Here is a 20,196-nt window from a genome sequence, read left to right as displayed (position 1 = left end):
AAGTTTCCATGAAGTAACGCTTGCTGTTATCTATATTTTACAAACAAGAAACCTGAAGCTCAAAGAGTTTGGCGTTGTGCCAAAGATTAGTGATAAGTGATAAATGATAGAGTCAAGATTTGAACCAACCCTGTCTGCCCTCATATTTTTTTTAACTTTTTATTTGCAGAAAAGTGTGTTGGAGCCCACACTCTTCACAGCTGATACCATACTAGAATGACTTTTATATATTCCCCAGGCCTGCTATTTCGTAATTCCACTGCTAAAGATCAAGGCATCTTTGGTTCCTGACCTTTCACTGGGACATGAAAGGCTTGGGATTAAGTTTCATTTAGCCTCATGTGTGTTTCCTGTTACCAGGGTACATGTCTAAGGCAAAGGTGAAAATCAAATCAGTTTAAAAAAAAAAAAAAAATGGGAGGACAGCAGAAAGTGCCTCTCTGGATAGCACCAGAGAGCTGGGGCTTCAACTAAAGAACTCATAAGTAAGACAGCACATGGCCAAGGGACCCAGGACCAAATCCTACGACCCTGCAATGCCAGATGGGAGAGCCAGTTGGCCACTCAGCTCAGCCCCTGCCTTGTTCACAGGATGATCATGGGCATGACGACTGGAGTTCTTTGGATTGGAAGGGGCCTCCAGGTTTTCTTAAATTATGCTCTACAGGAACAAAGAACTCACAGTTTATTCTTCAAATATTCATCATGAACCTATCATGTGCCAGGTCTTGGTCCAGGAGCTGCTTCTAGGACTGCAAAGGGGAAGGGGGAACACAGACAAATTTGCCCTCTTCTCACTACAGGACCAGGCATACGCTCTATTACCATCTTCTCTGTAGTGGGACTGCAATTAAGACTTATTTTAAAGAAGAGACTATGAAGCTTAAATTCCTTTTAGACAACCGTGTCTATTCTAACACTCCCATTTGACAGACAGCAAAGCCATCATCACTAGCAAGTGTTCAGGTGCAGAGTGAGACCCTTCACACTTTCACCACATTTCATACAGCCCTGGACTTCCATTCCCATAGTGGATGATGGAGAAGTGGGACCAGATCCTCTCTAGTGCTATTTTCCAAGGCTAAAGTGTTTTCATTTCTGAATTTCTTGAACAGTCACTATTTTGCAACTATTGTCCTTGGTCATGTAGCAGTTGTGGCTCTTCAGTCCTTAACGGACTACAATTCCCTTTCCCTCTGTCTCTGTGTCCTTGTGTGCAGGCTGGGGAACTGTCCTGAATAACTGTCTGGGCTTTAATTATACTGAGCTTGTGCCAAGGGTGTCAGGAAACTAGGAAGATCAACAGACAGTCAAAATCACCTATCTTTACAGAGTGCTCAACGGAATGAGGGCTTAAGCAGCTGGAGCCCATTTTCATTTGAATATGCAAATACCTATGTCTCTGCTTTACAAACTCTAGGACATCTTGGAAGGATGTCAATATATCTCACATCAGGACTATTGGCCTTGAAAGTATGGTGTCTAATGGTTAGCAATGGGCAGATACACCTAGAGTCCAGTCCATGCCATTTGCCACTGGCTAGCTCTGTTCTTGAACTTCAACTTTCTCCCCTGTAGAAGTCCAGTAATTCTCCAGTCACAGGGAGGTTTAAATGGTATGATGACTAAATGGTATGCAGAGAATTTAGTACAGGGTTAGATACACAGTAAGCTCTCCATGACTATTAATGCTATTACTCTTTTTTTTTTTTTTTTTATCACCTGGTTTATAATTTCCAGGAAGCCTCAGAATGAGTCCCTTTTCAGGGAGCTACTAATAATAAGAAGGCAGGGGGGAAGGAGAGAAAGAGTGAGAATGAGAGAGAGAACAAAAGAAAGAGGTGTGAGAAATAGAATTGGATGTGTTACTTTGACCACAGTTTTAGTCTTCTGCTTGCAAATTAAGTTGGTGGCCTCTAACTTTCTCAAGCTGTTATACCAGAACAGAACCAAGTTCAGTGCCCATGACTTCTTTTTTTTTTTTTTTTTGAATTTCCAAAATTTATTGGCTCGTAGAACATTTCTTCCAACAAAACATCATTTCATGTTTCAAGGTACATTTTTGTTCTCCAGAACAAAGTTTAGAAAATTAGAAAATTTAAAGTTTAGAAGGATTCGTTCAAAACAGCTATTCAGTTTCACCTATAGTTTCTGAGAAATTAGAAGTCAGAAGATACAAGACCTTGGGTGAAAACTGGAGAAAGTTTGTTTATTTTATTTTTTTATTTGTCTCCTTTGTCCTCACTTTCATCCTTATCTTTTTGGGGGGAGAGGGGGTTAGATTCTTAAATTTTCTGTTGTTTTTGTTTAGCTAAAATAGTTTTTTAAATTATGCTTTATTAAGTTAAGAAAACATCATGGTGAATTTTGCATTGTTGTCGGAGTTTTAAGGTTAATACTGATCCTTCACTATTACAGAGACCTGAGGGGATTATTAATGGAAATCCAATGTGTATTACTGATCAACGATAATTCTAAATTGAAATCCGAAGACAAAAGTAAACATGTATCTTTCTCCCTGTTTCTCTCTCCCTCTCTCTCTCTTTTATTTTTTTTTTTTAATTTTTTATTTTTTTATAAACATATGTTTTTATCCCCAGGGGTACAGGTCTGTGAATCACCAGGTTTACACACTTCACAGCACTCACCAAAGCACATACCCTCCCCAGTGTCCATAATCCCACCCCCTTCTCCCAAACCCCCTCCCCCCAGCAAACCATAAGTGACTCTTAATCTCACAGTGCCCATGACTTCTTAATCAAGCAGAGGAGTTGCCTTCAGAAGTTACAAAATGGCAGCCCACAGATGAAATGTGTGTGGCCCACAAAGATTTCGAAATTTTTAAAAATTAGCTGTTAGGGACGCCTGGGTGGCTCAGTTGGTTAAGCGGCTGCCTTCAGCTCAGGTCGTGATCCCAGCATCCTGGGATCGAGTCCCACATCGGGCTCCTTGCTCAGCAGGGAGCCTGCTTCTCCCTCTCCCTCTGCGTGTGCTCACTCTCTCTGACAAATAAATAAATAAAAATTTTAAAAAAATATTAGCTGTTAACTGAATACCTGAAAATCCAGGTATTTCATTTGAAAATCTGGGTTTCTGGCTTCTCTCTCATTTTTAACTTTCTTAAATTATGAAGTCTAACATACATATTCAAAACAAAACTCAAAGCTCAATGATTTTTAATGAAATTAACACCCAAGTAACCACCATCCAGGTCAAGAAATATAATGTTGCCAGCCCTCCAGGAGCTTCCTCTTACCCTTTTCATATACTATATACTCTCCAGCCAAAGAGACTCTCTATTTAACATCTTTGTTTTTCTTTATAGATTTACCACCTAAATAAGCATTCCTAAATGTCAGAGTTTAATTTTGCCTACTTTTCAAAATTTATATAAAGGGAATCATCAAGTATGATTTTGTGTGTATTTGTTTTCCTTTGCTCAGTATTACACTTACGGGTTCCATCCATGGTACTGTGTATGGGTATATTTTCCTCATTTTCATTTCTATATAGGATTCTATTGTATGAATGTGTCACGGTGCTTCCATGATTCTACTGTTGATGGACACTGGGGCTCTTTACACTTTTGAATAATGAGTCTATAAATATTCTTGTATATGTCTTTCGGTGCACATGTGCACATATTTCTGTTGGATGTAAACCTAGGAAGGGTATGAGAATGTTCAGTTTTAATAGATACTGCCAAATAGTTTCCAAAGTGGCTGTACCAATTTACACTCCCACCATCAATATGTGACGGTTCTCTTTGCTCCAAATTCTCTCAAATGCTTGGGATTGTCAATTATTTTAATTTTAGCCCTGGTGGTGGGGGTGTAGTGATAACTCATTGTGATTTTAATTTGTTTTTCTCAAGATTATTTGTGAGGTTTAGCTTCATTTCATATGCTTATTGAAATGTTGATATGCTTTTGAAAGCAAAACAGTTCATGCCTTTTGTCCATTTTCCTCCTAGGTTATCTGTGTTTTTGTTTTTGTTTTTTTATGGATTTCTCAGTGAGCCCTTGGTCAAGTGTGTATGTCACAAATATCATCCTTTCTTTAGTTTATATTTTCATTATCTTGACAGTATTTCCTGATGTATAGGCCAAAAATTGTTCATTTTAATGCAGACCAATTCATCAGGTTTTTTTTTTCCTTTATGGATTTTTTTTTTAAGATTTTATTTATTTAAAGGAAAGGAAAGGAAACACAAGCAGGAAGAGTGGGAGAGGGAGGAGCAGGCTTCCAGCCAAGCAAGGAGACCAATGTGGGGCTTGATCCCAGGACCCTGGGATTATGACCTGAGCTGAAGGCAGACGTTTAACGACTGAGCCACCTAGGTGCCACTATGGATAGTTTTATATCCTATATAAGAAGACTTTTCTTACATTGAGGTCGTGGAGATACTCTCCTTTATTATGTTCTGGTGGCTTTATGTTTCCCCTTTTACATTAACAATCTCCTAGAATTGATTTTTGTATGTAGTATGATATAAAGATCTAGGATCAATTTTTCCATATAGATATCCAACTGGCAGTTTCACTTATTGAAAAGATCATTCTTTCTCCACTGAACTTAAGTCACTTGTTTGTCATAAATCAAGTGACCAAGTATATGTGGTTCTGTTTCTGGTCTTTCTTTTGTAATCCTTTATATCTGAGATATTAGATTTAACCTATCTTGATACCAGGGACAACAAGTCTTTGTACCTTTTCTTCTTCAAAATTGTTTTGGACCTGTTATTAGGCCTTTACATTTTTATATAAATTTTAGAATGAACATGTTGAATTATGAAAAAAATCTACAGGGATGACATTTAATTGGGTTGGCATTTTAACTTACATATCAGTTTGGGAGAACTGGTGTATTTGTTTTTTGTTTTTAAGATTTTATTTATTTGACAGACAGAGATCACAAGTAGACAGAGGGAGAGGAGGAAGCAGGCTCCCTGCTGAGCAGAGAGCCTGATGTGGGGCTTGATCCTAGGACCCTGAGATCATGACCTGAGCCAAAGGCAGAGGCTTTAACCCACTGAGCCACCCAGGCGCCCCGAACTGGTGTATTTGAATATCAAGTCCCTCAATCCAGGAACAGAGTATATTGCTCTATTTATTTTAATCTTCTTGTGTTTCTTTCCATAATGTTTGTCGTTTTCAGCATAAGGATTTGTGCATCGTTTGTTAGATTTATTTTCTAGGTATTTATTCTTTTTTTTTTGATGTTATAAACAGTATCTTTAAAAATATTATAAATGTTTGTTGCTGGCATATTGAATTAGAATGATTTCTTTTATGCTGATTTCATGTCCGGTGACCTTGCTATGTTCATTGAGTCATTCTAGTGTTTTCCTATAGTGTCTGGGGTTTTCTATGAATACAGTCTTGTCAGCTGTGAATAATGACAGCATCATTTCTTCCTTGGCAAATTGGTCATGATATTATCTCTTATAGTATGTTTACTAATATTTTGCAACAATGTGGATGGAGCTAGAGAGTATTATGCTAAGTGAAATAAGTCAGAGTAAAATAAATACCATATGATTTCACTCATATGTGAAATTTAAGAAACAAAACAAATGAGAAAAGAGAAAAGAGAGAGAGACAAACCAAGAATTAGACTCTTAACTATAGAGAACAAACTGATGGGTCTGTATACAATAAATACCTAGAAAATAAATCTAACAAAAGATGCACAAGATCCCTATGCTGAAAATGACAAACATTATGGGAATAAATATAAGGAGATCTAAAAAATGAGCAAGAGGGGAGGTAAGTGGGGAGATGGGTGAAATAGGCGATAGGGATTAAGGAGTGCACTTATGATAAGCACTGAGTGTTGTGTGGAAGTGTTGAATGACTATCTTGTACACCTGAAACTAATATCACACTGTATGTTAACTAACTGGAATTTAAATAAAACTTGAGAAAAAAAAAGATATTCATCTTGATTATCAAATGAAGGACCTATAATTTTCTTTTCTTACAATGTCCTTGTTTGATCTGGTATCAAGGTTATACTGACCTCAAAAAAGTAAAGAAGTGCTCCCTTTTCCTAGTTTCTTGAAACATTTGTGTAAGGTAGGTGTTATTTATTCTTTAAGTGTTTTATAGACCTCAGAATAGGTAACCTGGGCCCAGAGTCATCTTGTGTAAAGCTTTAAATGTCTTTAATAGTTACAATCCTAGTCAATTATGTTATTCTTCTTGTGGCAGTTTTGGCAATTTATGTTGGGAATTTGTCCATTTCATCTATATTTTCAAATACCTTGTCACAAGTTTGCTGATAATATCCTCTCTTTCATGTCTGTAGGATCTGTAGTGATGTTACCTTTTATATTACCTAATTTGCTCACTCTCATACTTTCTTTAAGATTCTTTTGGGGTTGGTTTTGACTTTGTTCTACTTTGCTTCCTTCTCTCTTGGGTTTATTTTATTTTTTAAAAAAGATTTTATTTATTTATTTGACAGAGATCACAAGTAGGCAGAGAAGAAAGCAGAGAGAGAGAGAAAGAGAAGGAAGCAGGCTCCCCGTGGAGCAAAGAGCCCAACGCGGGGCTCAATCTCAGGACCCCGGATCATGACCTAAGCCAAAGGCAGAGGCTTTAACCCACTGAGCTACCCAGGTGCCCCTTTCTCGTGTTTAGTTCACAGGGTTTTTTCTGACTTCTTGAAATGGGTACTTAGCTACTGATTATTTTTTATAGCTTTTCTTATTTTTTAATGCATGCATTTTTGAAACCATAGACTCCCCTCTAAAGATAGGTTTAACTGTACCATTATTTCTTGCCTTCTTTCAGATTTACTAATTTTTAAAATTTTTTCACTTTTTACTCCTCTGTTAACTTGGGTATTAGATACCCTTTAAATATTCTTGCGGTTACATTGGAACTTTCAACATTCATTCTTTACTTATCAAATGATATTGTGTATTGGGACTTACACACTTCCCAGAGACTACAAAGACCTTAGAACATTTTAGCTTTAATTATTTTCCTGCCAATGTGCATGCCATTATTGCTGAATATTTTTATACTTTTAAATTCAATAATGTATTATTATTGCCATTCTATTCAGTCTGTACTTACTTATACTTACCTATATATTTATAATTTTTACTTTTTATTCTGTTCTGTATCTCTTAAGGTTTTTTTTTCATCTATAATAATTTCATTCTCCATGAATAATGTCTTTTAGTATTTCCACTAGTGTGGGTCTGTTTTTGAGAAATATTTTTCCTTTTATTTGTATGAAAATGTCTTTTTTCACATTCTCTCTTGAAAAAAGTTTATGTTGGATATAGTCTATATTTGTAGTTATTTTCTTTTGGCATTTTAAGATATAATTCAGGTATTTCTTGGGAGAGTCAGATTGCTAATTATTTCACAGTAATCTGTCTCCCACCCCCCCTTCACTATGGCTGCTTTTAAGAGTTTCTGTCTTTGATTTTCAAAATTTTTACGGTATCATACCTAAGTGTGGTTTCTTTTAATTAACTTGCTTTGGGTACATTGGGTCCTTTGATTTAATGTCTTGATGTCTTTTATCAAGTTTGGAAAGGTCTTGCCATGGCCCTTCAAACATTATTTCTATGTCTTCCATGTAGTTTCCTCCTGATGACATTCGATTTACATGTATGTTAGGGTTTGTCACTCTATTCAGTGTATCTTTCATCATTTTCTCTTTCTGTGCATTAGTCCTATTATTTTCTTTTGATATATTTTGAAGTTTACAAATTTTCTTTTAAGTTGCATCCAATCTGTCATTATGTGTATTAAATTCTTGATGTCAGTCTCTGTCCTTTTCAAATATGGAATTTCCTCTTGATTATTTTACATGTTTTCCAGTAGTCTGCTGAAATTATCAATCTTGTGTTTTATATCAAAGAAGACAGTAAGCATGGTTGACTTAAAATATGTCTGATTACTCTAATATCCTGAATCCCTATGAATCTGTCCTTATTTTCTCTTTTCTGTTCATTCTTATTTATGTTGTTTTATCTTCTGGTATAACTGACTACTTTTTATTGTGTGCCAGACACTGTATTTGCAGAATTTTCTGTAGAAATAACATGAGGACTACCGTAATGTTATCTTTTTACCTAATGGATATTTATTTGCCTTCTTGTACCAGCAATCCATTATCATTTTAATCCAGCTCCAGAGATTGAGACGATTGGAAGCTACCCGGCAGTCCCTACAAGAAAATGTCTGTTTCCAGTTCATTTTTACTTTTGTTGACCAGCTCTTCTGGGTCCCAGCCCAACGTGATTGTTTCACAGCCTCTTTACACTTCCACCACTTTTTGGTCGGAACTCTAAACTCCAGCTTCTTATTTCTTCCTCCTCTTAGTTTAGCTGCTTCCTCTAGAACTGGTAAATGTCTCCAGGGAAAAAGTAGTTCTGAACGTAAGGCTTACCTGCCTGGCTTTCCTCCAGCCCTACCTCCCGGCTGTGTAGTTCTTCACTTTCTTATCAGCTCATCGACATCTTCAAGAAGATTTTGTCCAGCTTTTCTAGTTGTCCTCATTGTAAGCATTTGTCCAAATTTTATAGTCTCTCGATTAACACTAATGGAAGTCCTGTGCTCTTTCCTGAAAAGTTAACAGGTATATCTACAATAGGCTGGAGTTGAGCCATAGTTTCCCCTCTTTAGATGAGGTGTACATTCTCCCACTCGTCGTAGTGTCCGGCTGGGTTGCTTTTCATTTACATTAATTTAGTCTCTGTTGGCATTTGGGATTGAGACTTTTTCCTTAAATCCTTTCCAAAGCAAAGTAGAAGATAACATTCCAATAAGGTACTACTTGACTTTCCAGGTTTATTTCTTCTATGCATGACATTATATAACTGGTAAATTAAGCTAGAGTTTTAAAAACATTTTTTGTGGAGGGAGCTCCTCAAGGTTTTATAGGGTGATCATTCTATTCTCCATGTGCCTGAAAGATCTGGGTTGCCTAAGGGGCCCAGGGCTGCCCTGAGAGGACAGATGCCAGATTGCACTGAGAGCTGATGTCTAGCCTCAGTCATGATGTGATACCAGGGGAGTATTGAATGGAAGACTGAAGACAGGATGAATTAGAAACAGATGGTGTATATCTCCCTTGGGTGTGGTGTCCACTTCCAGAGCAGCTGGCAGTATCAGGAGTGTTAATGCCCTCTAGGGAGCCATGTAGGGGAAAACAAAACCACAAAAGATGAGGCAGAAGATTCAGCTCTCCCTGTCAGTGATCAGGAAACCCATGGAAATAACAGTGGTATTTACCTCAAAGTGTTGTTGTAAGGATTTTTAAAAGTACTGCATAAAAAGTCCATAGAATAGTGACTGGCACATGGAAAAACTAAAATAAAAGCTGCTGTCTATAACTAAATTTGTTTTTATTAGTGTAATTATCTATAATATTTAACATGTTTATCTTACGTCCTCAGAGCCCTGGTTTTTTATCTCTGTTCTATACTCTTTCATTTAAGGTTCTAAACAAGCTGTCTTCATGAGATACTTTCTTTCCTGGTTAGATGAGGGGGTTATATTGAGGATTTGGAGAATCTCTGTAGACCCTCCTTTGTTTGGGACTCAAAATCTCCACTGTTCTGTGGGATTTAATTGATTGAGGTTTGGATCTCCCAAGCAGTGGGCATTCCTGTGGCTAAAAGGGCTTTCAGCTAGACATCTCTGCAACCATGATCAAGTTCTCTGTTGTTTCTTCAGTATAAGACAGAGGTGGAAAACTGATCACCCAGTGGTGAATCCAACTTACAGATGTTGATGGTTCTCACAGAGATTTAAAATAAAAGTTATATGTAGCTTTTAAGAAAATCATGGGCTTGCCCATAAAAAATCCAGATCCTTAGCTTCTTTAAAAAAGAAAAATGGAAAGATCTGGACCTGCTTTTCACTTGACAAAGTTTGGCTGAAGCTGAGTGAGCATTGGCAGGGGGAAGAGTGTTTTCTCATCTGCCTATTTGTTCATTTTTGCTTCCTGCTGGGCCCCGGAGCCTGCAACTGCGGGAAGTAGTGTGCTTTTCCAGAAAAGATGCCAGACTGGATCTTAAGAGAGGCGAGCATGCAGTCATGACTCTGCTTTTAACTCATTGTTGGACCTTGGTGGAGTCACTCACCCTGTCTGAGACTTAGTTTCTCATCTGCAAACTGGGGAGAACGCTCTCCTGGTCGGCCTGCCAGTGATGTTGGGATAAGCTGAAATGGGAGCCTGCGGTCGTCCTTGACTACCCAATGCAGGAAAGTAAGGAATTATTGCCATCACCTGCCACTTGCACCTGGGTTAGGGATGAATAATTCCTACAAATTCCAGTAGCCTAAAATCCTGGAGTGCACTGGAGTGCTGAGAATGAATGCCGAGAGTGTGCCCCCATGCTATGAAAGTACACAAAATAGAAACACCAGTGACTTTGCTGAGTCTGCAGTCTTCATGGGGGAGCCTTGGGAAAATGAGAATCTGAAGGCGTATGAACCAGCTCCATTTTATGGATAAGAAAATTGGGGCCCAAATGGAACATGGCCCTGCTTATCAGTTCCAGCAACTTGTGTCCTCATACATGTTCCTTAGCCTCTCTGAGACTCTCTTTCCTTGTGTATAAAATGGGAATGTTAGACTCTAGCTTGTAATGCACTGTGAAGATTCAGTGCGATCATGTGCTGTAAGTACCTAAAACATTGTAAATGTCTATTAAACGGCTGTTATTAACTCAAATCAGGCATATGCTAACTGAACCACTGGCGAATCAGGCAGTAGTTAAGGGAATAAGACATATTGCTAGTGGCTATTTCCTTACCAGAAAAGAAATTTCATAAACCTTAAGGGGCTTCTCTTACTTCTCATTGCACTGAGGTAACTCAACCAGTATTCTTCCGAGCATCTGCTGCCAGGTTTATATGATACGCAACCATACGTACCCATATCAGTAGCAAGTTCTGAGCATGGAGGCAGTATTACCATTACAAAGTGTTTGCAGAATTAGACCCGTGTCCTTCCCCTTCATAAATCCTTAAATGATACCCTTACTCAGCTGGAAAGTAGACATCGGGGCCCAAAGAACACATTTCTTTTTGCTTTTCACTACCTAGCATACTTCTTCTCACCACCACATCTGAATATTAAGGCAAGAAGTGCCCAAGTCCCTCTGAAGGCTTGTACAAATTAGCATTCTTGGAGTCAGTCCTTCTTTTTGGACTAAACTCCTTTTTCTTTTCTCTCCCCCCAGAATTTTCTGTTCCAGAGAGTACTTTCTCAACCACTCCTTTCCTAATGTAATTCTGTTTGATCTCCACAGAGCAGGTCCTGAAAGGAGCCGCTGAACCATGCCTCAGCGAAGCATTTCAATTCCTGAGGACCAGCTTTCCAGTAGGAGCTGCTCCAGATGCATCTTTATATCCAGTAATCATGCACTTAACTAAGATGACTGACATGGCATTACCCCCCGCCCCCCCACTTCCAGCCTACTAGACTTATTTGTCTTCCATGGAAAGGCTCCCCCAGTTTGGGTTCCTGCCAAGTCAGTGAACGTACAAACACGTGCATAAGTCAGACACACCTACACACACGGATGCCATAGGCACCGAGTCTTTAACGCTGCGCTGAGCATTTAACATTTCATTTCTAGACTTTATGTCTCCACTGAAGTTTTGGTCAGCTGCTTCTTTTATTTCTTACCTCCTTATCTCCCTCTTTCTTTCCTTTCCTACCTCCAGTTCTTTGATTTTTCTCTACTTTTTCCCAGAAATCACCTTTTTGTTGTTGTTAGTCATCACAGAATCTTATATTCTTTGGTGTTAAAGGGGCTCTAGAGCATTTTTTATATAATCCTCTCACTTTAGTTGTGGGAAGTCTGTGTGCCAGAAAGGAAACCACATGCCATCAGTAGCCATCCTCTGCCCTTAGGAAAACTTTTCAACTCTGCTGCGTGGCTTAGACCCTGCCCACTGCCTCAGCTTCCTCTTGTCTTACTGTTCACAGGGAACCACAGAAGCCCTTCAGTCCCTGTCCTTGGTCCTTTACACATGCTTTTCTCTCTTTCTGGACAGTCCTTCACACATAGCATATAGCTCTTCTTCACCTCTTGACCTCCTATTTGTTCTTTAAGTCTCATATTAAATGGTACTCCTTAGGGGCGCCCGGGTGGCTCAGTCAGTTAAATGTCTGCCTTTGGCTCAGGTCATGATCCTGGAGTCCTGGGACCGAGCCCCGCATCCGGCTCCCTGCTCAGAGGGGAGCCTGCATCTCCCTCTCCCTCTACCCCTCTGCTGCCCCCGCTGCCTCATGTGCTCTCTCTCTCTCATGCTTTCTCTCTCAAATAAATAAATAAATCTTTTAAAATAAATAAATAAATAAATGGTACTCCTTAGACCACACACATACCCTGTTCATTTCCTTCATGGTGTTTGTCATAATTTGTAACTATGTATTTATGTGAGTGTTTAGTTTTTTAGTTGTTTAGTTTTTTGCTTCACTTAATAGAAGCAAGATCTCTAAGGACAAACACCATGTCCTTCCTCCTCCCACATTACTTCCTCAGTACCATACACAGTGCCTGGCATTTGAGAGTAACAACAAACATCAACAATAAAGTAATAGCATCTAACATTGAAAACTTACTAGTTTCAGGCATACTGTTCTAAGATTTTTAAAGGTATTCTTTGTGTATTTGATACTTAGAACTATCCTGTGAGGTAGATGTGATTATTATCCCCATTTTGCAGATGAGAAAACTGAATGGTCAAGTCACTCAGTCATGATTATACGGCTGAAAAGTTGCAGAGCTAGTTCCTACCTTAGGCATTCTGATTCCAACACCTGAACCCTCAACGAGGATATGCTGGGCCTCTATCAGGCACTCCATTAATATTCACTGAAAGAAAAAATGAAAAATAGGCCAAAATTGCTTACTTGCAAAACTGAGGTTAAAACTTAAGCTGTTTGATTGATAATCCACTCCTCTCTCTATGCAGGGTGACAGCCTCTCAGATACCAGCAAAATGCAGTAAAAGAAAGAGAAAGACAAGCAAATTAACAAATTAGTCTGTTGCTGATAAGGACTTGGGATGGGAGGGAGACTTTATGATGTGGGTTGTGGAGTGAAGTGGAAATCATCATTTTAGATTCAGGCAGGACCCCGTAGCAGGTGGAAAAACACTAAATTGGTTGAAGAGTTCTTAAGATAAGGAATCAGGTTCTCCAGAAACATCAAGTGGAATTACGGTTATTATCACTAACAAGTCAGGTGATTCTAATGCTTTGGATGCTGTTTTCCAAACCTGATTTCAAAGTTTAAGTAACCATCAATGTTATGAAACTACTGATCAGAATTTTAGGAGGAAATTTCTACAAATGTGCTTTGTTTACTCCTGTGTCCATTGTATGATGGACAGAGCCAGGCACATAGTAAGTGTTCAATAAATATTTAATGATTTAATGGAAAATGCACACAAATCTGTCAGCAGGATCTGTGAAATTCAAGGCACAGTGAGAAACACAAAGAAAAGTAAGTTGGATTCCTATTCACAGAGAGTGGTTTGTAGGTGAACCCACTAACAACTATCAGCATTCATCACTACCACTATCACTGGGGATTTGCTTTGTCTGGAAGCTATGGTATGTCCCTTCATCATTAGGTTGTTTTCATACTTGCAACAACCTTAAGTGATGGCATGACTACTACTGTCCATCTCCAGATAGAGAAACTGAGGGTTCGAGATGCTAATTCCTTTCCCAAGATCACAAAACCAGGAACTTGTGGAATCAGGATTTGAAGTCAAGTCTGTTTGACTCTGGAATCAACCATGCCAAATGTACCCATCCCATTATTTCAAGACCCACATCTATGCTTGAAAGACATGTTGAGACTAGAGAGTTTGCAAATGCGGCTTACCTGGGTCTGAGGTATTTCCATTCTTCACCTGCCACAATCCTATTTACTGTTTAGGTAGGTCCCAGATTCACTGACACTTCCCCCTGAAAGACTTGCCAATCACTTAAAACTGGGTTAGCTATTCCCTCCTTTCTGCCCCTGTTGGAAGTCCTGTTCATAATTGTTCTACCCCATGTCCCGATCATTTATGTTTCCTGCTTATTAGTCTTTGAGTTCCCCCAGGATAGCAGTTTATCTTCCCAGGGCCTACACAGTGCCTGGCATATAGCATATCATTTAATAACAATTTATGGAATGACTGAATTTTAAATAGAAATTACCATTATATGGATCCAGGTAATACACAGCAGCATTCAAAGGAAAGAGTACATTCTTAAGCACTAACTGGAACTTAAGGGCAAAAGACTTTTGAAAAGTTGGGGAGGACACGCGGGCAGGGCCACACAGCGCTTGAGTAGACGTAACAGCCCTGGTGGATGAGTGGAGGGCCACTCCACTCATCTACCAGAATTGGCATCGCAGCTGGGAAACTCTTGCTGAGGAAGCTGTTGTTTGTGGTGCTCCATACTGCCCCTACACCGTGCTCACAGCTCTACAGGCACAAGGCCGGGAGAAACTCAGGAGCGGTGGTCCATCATGGTGGCGAAGCTGAGCCCAGAGCTACATATACAGCTAAAATGTATCCAAATTAGGAAGTAAAGCAATCTGAAGGAAATTCAAAACCACAACACTTACTGACTGAAATATGCCATATTTCTTATGCAAAGAATAAAAGGTTTGGGAGAACTTATTCTACTAAATCATGATGAAGGAAGAACAAAAGCCAGGGCAAGCAATCTTTTACTCAGAATTACCTAAAGTGGAACTTCATGCCCACTTGAATGGACGCACTGGTTCTAACACCATGAAGAAATTAACAGCCAAGAATTAAAATCCATGATCAGATGAGTGTCGATGACAATGGAAAGAAAAGAACATTTGAAGAATGCTTCCAGATATTTCAAATTATCCATCAGCTTACTACTAGCCCTGAGGATATTCTAATGGTTGCAAAATAGGTCATTAAAGAATTTTCAGAGGATGGTGTCAAGTACCTGGAACTAAGGAGCACACCAGAAGTAAAAAGTACAGATTCTACTAAAGTCTTAGGCCTGTAGCATTAAGGGTATAAACTGTCCAAATAAGACAACTTAGACATTGATGACAGATATTTGATAGCAATCAACAAAGACATCGGCCCTTTGGTAGCCAAGAAGACTATGAAACTTAATAAGGAGTTCTGCCTTTCTACTAAGGATGTAGTTTGTGGCCTTGGCCTCCGTGGAAACCTTATTACAGGACAAACAAAAGACTCTTAGAACCTCTTTTAGAAGGTTAAAAAAAAAAAAAGCGTGTCTGATGTTAATATTACATCTTTCAGAGATTCCAACCCCCCCCAAAAAAACCCCAAAAAACAAAAAATAAACTAACAAACAGAAAACCCCACAAGTACTCCTGGATTTGCTTCCTGACGGAATTTGGCATTGGACATTTCTCAGTTCCTCTGAAGGAGGATCCCTGGATCTGGTGACCTTTTGAGACAACACTTGATACCACATGGTGAAGCCTAGGACTTCAGGTTCTCCAGATAACCCCTTGTCCCTCCTTCCCCCAGGTTCCAGGTTGTAACCCATTTGTAGAGAAGTGCTATTCTAAAAATGTAAATATCATTTAGAAATGTTTTTAAAAAATTGAGTTGAGGGTCATGCAATTATTAAGTTTCCTACCTGTGAATGTTTGGACTATATGAACCTAGACAAGTTAGTTTTTTTCCTGCTACCACCATTTTCATCTCTACCTTTGAGATGCCACAAATCAGGAGGTTGGGAATCTGAAATGAAGTAATACATTAGGAGCTCAGCAGAGGGCTCTGTTTTTTCTAAGTACTCAGATGTTTAAAATGGCCACTGCTGTTCCTGTCTTCTAGTATCTACTAGATACTTCTACTGTCTTTGTATTCTTCTTGTCTTCTAGTATGATCATTAGGGAAGCTTCAGAGAGTAAAGCATTTCAGACGGAAGGACACTTCTGAGTAAAAGCATAGAGATATGATGAAATTTCCTGCCCTTGGGTATAAAGACAATTCCTGGCAGGGTGAGAGAGGCTGTAGATATTTAGTTCAGAGAGAATGATTCCTCTGAGCCAAGCAATCAAATACTGAGAAAATTAGAGAGCTAGTGAGATCACACTCCATTCCTGCTTTTTAAGAGCTAAATGTCTAAATGAAGAGTCCAGTGTGTGTCTGAGTCCACTGTATGTGTCTGTTCTATTAAACATATAGACAGACCTCTATAAGGTGGCTGCCATTTTGTTCTTAGGAAGTGGATACATCAGCCATTTGGTTCTCAGGAATATGGGTTGCTTACTCTCTCTGGGGAAGAGTGGTGTGTTATTAGCCACTTTTTATATAGAAGTATAACACCAGTTTTGGCTTTGTGTCTGGTCATCTAGTCTTTTCTAAGGTTGCTGGAGTGGAAATGTGAAAAGACGGTATGTGGTCCCTGTGACTAGAATTAAGAAGAGTGGGTGGTATGCACGATCCCCTAATTGTTCTCCTTGCCTTTGATTTTCACTGAGCCACCTCCTTTCAATCTGTAAGATCTTAGAAAATTAGCCAACTAAAGAATACTTCAGAGTAGGTCATTCCTTCATCTCGCTCCTGTGGTGGGTCTCCACAACCAATAAAACTGTGTATCCTTCTCTTTATATCTATTATTTGAGTTTACCCTCCTTTCTATCTCTTTTTTGCCTTAAGTCCTTTTGATACACCCCACACTTCCATCTAGGGTGATAGAACCTGCCTCCCCCCAGAAAAGGTCATATGCATACTATGGTTTTGGCCTCTCTTACTTTCTTCAAACTGTTTTCTTCCACTGAGAATGCCCACATCCTATTATGACTATTGAGAGTCTGGATATGTGTGGGGTAGTTGTAGTAACAACTGGAAAATAACAGGATTATGTGATTTCATGTCTATTGGATTTTCCCCCCAAGAGAGAACCTGTTTGGTTAGTAAATTGGCTTAAAATTTTGTCACTTTAGCAAGAGTTTAAGTGGATGGGCTTAGAAATCTCTGTGGGACTGGGATGGAGAGTGCAATAGATAGAATCTAGAGTTTAAACTTTCTAGTTAAGAATATTACGACCTATGGGGGTGCCTGGGTGGTTCCGTTGTTAAGCATCTGCCTTCGGCTCAGGTCATGATCCCAGAGTCCTGGGATCGAGGCCCGCATCAGCATCCCTGCTCAGTGGGAAGCCTGCTTTTCCCTTTCCTAGTCTCCCTGCTTGTGTCTCGCTGTCTCTGTCTGTCAAATAAATAAAATCCTCAAAAAATAGAGAAAGAATATTATGATCTATGAAGATAGTGTACACTCTGTCCTATGGACATCCCCGTTTAACCAGATTTCAGACTTTAAACAACCTTACAATGTTGGAAGACTTCTAAATATAAATGTGGAATAAAAAGTTTTCTAAGCCAGATGAAAGAATTGCATCTCTCTTGCATCCTGCAGGCAAATGCATGTTGACTGTAAAACTGTGTAAGTGTAAGTTGTGTGATTTCACAGTCTTGGTCATTGGACTTATTAACAACAGATATCGGATGGGAAAAGCAGCAAGTGAGTGTGAAGTGAGCAGTGGCTGCTGACAAAGGAAGGAGTGACAGCAGACAAGGAGGTTAGGACCCAGAGGAGACTCCATGCTCACCAAGGAAAAAAGCCAACTGGACACCAAAGCAAATAAAAACAAAACACCCTAGTTCCTCAGGAGTCCTTAAGTTGCCATATACACCAATGCTTACGATCATTAATCAGCAACCAGTTATCATATGCCTACTATGTGCCAGATCCCATTCCTTGATATCCACGGGGGCAGTTTTAAAAAGTATAAAATACAGTGCTCTGCTCTGAAAATATTTATCATCTACAACACTACCATATCGGCCAAGGTGACGTTCTGTATACTAAGATCTTTTTACAAAAGCAGGGCATGTACAGAACCTACTAGGAAGTCTTTCTCTACAAAACATTTAAAATTATTTAGCTGCTCACAAGATAAATTTGTTTACTCCTTTCTCAAAGATACCATTTCCTGACAATGCTAGTAATGGAAACATTTCAGAATAATGACCTCATAAAGTTGACACAGCCGTCTCTCTGTGCAGATTTAGATAACACACGGTCATGACCTCACTCACTCCAGAGGCAGGTCTTAACAATTTGATAGGACTATGGTCAGAAATAGAGTTTGGTTCAAATGTTTTCCCTCCTGACTGTTAACTTATTTAATGAAAGGGAGTGTCTCATTAAAGGGTATATTTTTCTTAGATTCTTCAGGGATGAGACCATGGGCCCTATGGGACATTAGACAAGAGTTGGATCTTGAACTAGATCAGGAACCCCCAAATTCATCCTTGTACTTAAATCATTTAAACTCTTTGGTTATTTTATTCCATCAAGCCAGTCATTTGGAATGGAGGAAGATCTTACTCATTCCAAAAGGCTGATTTAGGGCATTTTCCCTGGGGAAGGACATCCTCTATAATCAGGCAGTGACAAAGTCCCTGCTACTGCCGGAAGATAAGGATCACTGCCCATGTCATACGGAATGCGTCGATGAGGGTAATCGTGATGGAGGCCTTATACAAGCAGCAGGCAGAACGAGGGCCAACCACTCATTTAAAATGGAAAGGGAATGTGTATGTTTATCCCACTGTCCACCAAATTTATTTTAGGAGAAGTACAATGAAAGCAGAAGAAAATGAAGAGTAGGAAATGCTACAACGGCTGGGCCTTTCTGGCCTCTTAAAATCTGAGCCAGGCTAGGAAAAAATATAGTGAGAATACTGAATTTGGAGTCAGGAAATGTAAGTTCAAGTACAGGTTCTGTTGTTATACCCTCACTGTTTGACTTTGAGGGCACCATTTCGCCTTCCTAGAGCATTCACCTCTTGCCAATGATAGAAGGGATTAAGTGAAGCCTCAATGGTTTTTGGGTTTTTTTTGTTTTTGTTTTTTGGTTTTTTTACTCCTGGCATTCTAGGGTTCAGTAATAAGCTGAAACAAGGATCTTATTTTTTAATGTGTAATCCACAATGAAGTATATACAGTGAAGTGACCTATAAATTCTGCTTAAATCTAAATGTGAATTAGATGCAAATACACACTGAGAAATTAGGGTGAAAATCATTACTCTGTGTAGATTAGGAAGTATAATGTGATTCCTTTGTAGAGGGAAGAATTAATTTTATACAGGCTTAAGTAAGCTTTAAAAAAATGTAGGGAGAACCAGACACTACGAAAGTCTGGGTTTTCTTTCTCTTTGCTGAGATTTTTCTTTTCTATTTTTGTGCCCACGGTTAAGGGCTGAATGTCTGTGGGATTCTCCATGGGGCTATGGCATAAGCACTTAGAAGAGTAACAGATCATGCGAGCATAGTCATAAGCAGTGATACCATCTGCGATTTGTATGATCCAGCGGACTCAGTGTTTATGGTCTCTGGTCAACCAGGCGTATAACCTACCTGTCCTGAGAGGAAGGAAAATTTAGCCAGTTGTTACATATGAACTTGAGCTGTGAAAATAGTTCAGGAGCCCGGGAACTTGTCCTTACTGAGTGCCACCACCAGTGTAGCACTTGACAGATTGTCTTTCATTTAATCCATAGACTAGAAGATCCCTTTCAGAATATAGTTTTTAAACATTATTTACTTTCCTGATTCCTGTTAGTAAAATGGGGAAATTGAATCTTGGAGGGGTTAAGTAAGGTCTCACAGCCAGTAAATAGTATAAGCTGAGAATGAAAACTTCTCTGACTCCAAGGCCAGTTCCCTTCCACAGTACCACGTTGCATTCTGGGAGTTCTGCTTCCACTCTACTTCTGACTTTATTTGGCTATGGTACCTAAAAAAAAAAAAAAAAAATCACTGATGTTCTTAAATCTGTCTTTCATCTGTTAAAAAAAATCATAAAATTCAGCCAATCAAAATTGGATATATGGCCTCCACTCTTTTTCCGTGGTCTGTGTATATTCTTTACAGGGCTACAGTTAAGTCATTGGGAATGGTGCCTCTTGCAGTCATGAAAACATGGTGGCCTTGGATTTAATAGGTCTGTGTACAACCTAAAGCTTTGTAAACTGTATTTTATTTACACATCTGCATGGTGTTAAGAGTCCAGAGCTTTCCTGAGGCTGTCAATGAAATCTGTATCCCCAAATGCCTAAAAACCTTCTGATTAGTAGGTCTCCTGATGATGTCTTCTAACTCAAAGCATCTGT

At 39.1% G+C, this 20,196-nt stretch overlaps 1 protein-coding gene and 1 pseudogene across 3 annotated transcripts in view; both read left to right on the top strand.

The window, feature by feature from the left end:
- The window catches only part of GRIA1 (glutamate ionotropic receptor AMPA type subunit 1), a 307,685-nt gene that overhangs the window by 106,408 nt on the left and 181,081 nt on the right, over positions 1–20,196 (top strand). The window lies entirely within an intron of this gene.
- Positions 13,384–15,513, top strand: LOC116586811 (annotated as a pseudogene).

The sequence above is a fragment of the Mustela erminea genome, chromosome 3 (genome assembly GCF_009829155.1).
Source record: "Mustela erminea isolate mMusErm1 chromosome 3, mMusErm1.Pri, whole genome shotgun sequence".
Lineage (NCBI taxonomy): Eukaryota > Metazoa > Chordata > Mammalia > Carnivora > Mustelidae > Mustela > Mustela erminea.
This window is presented reverse-complemented; position numbering and strand designations above follow the sequence as displayed.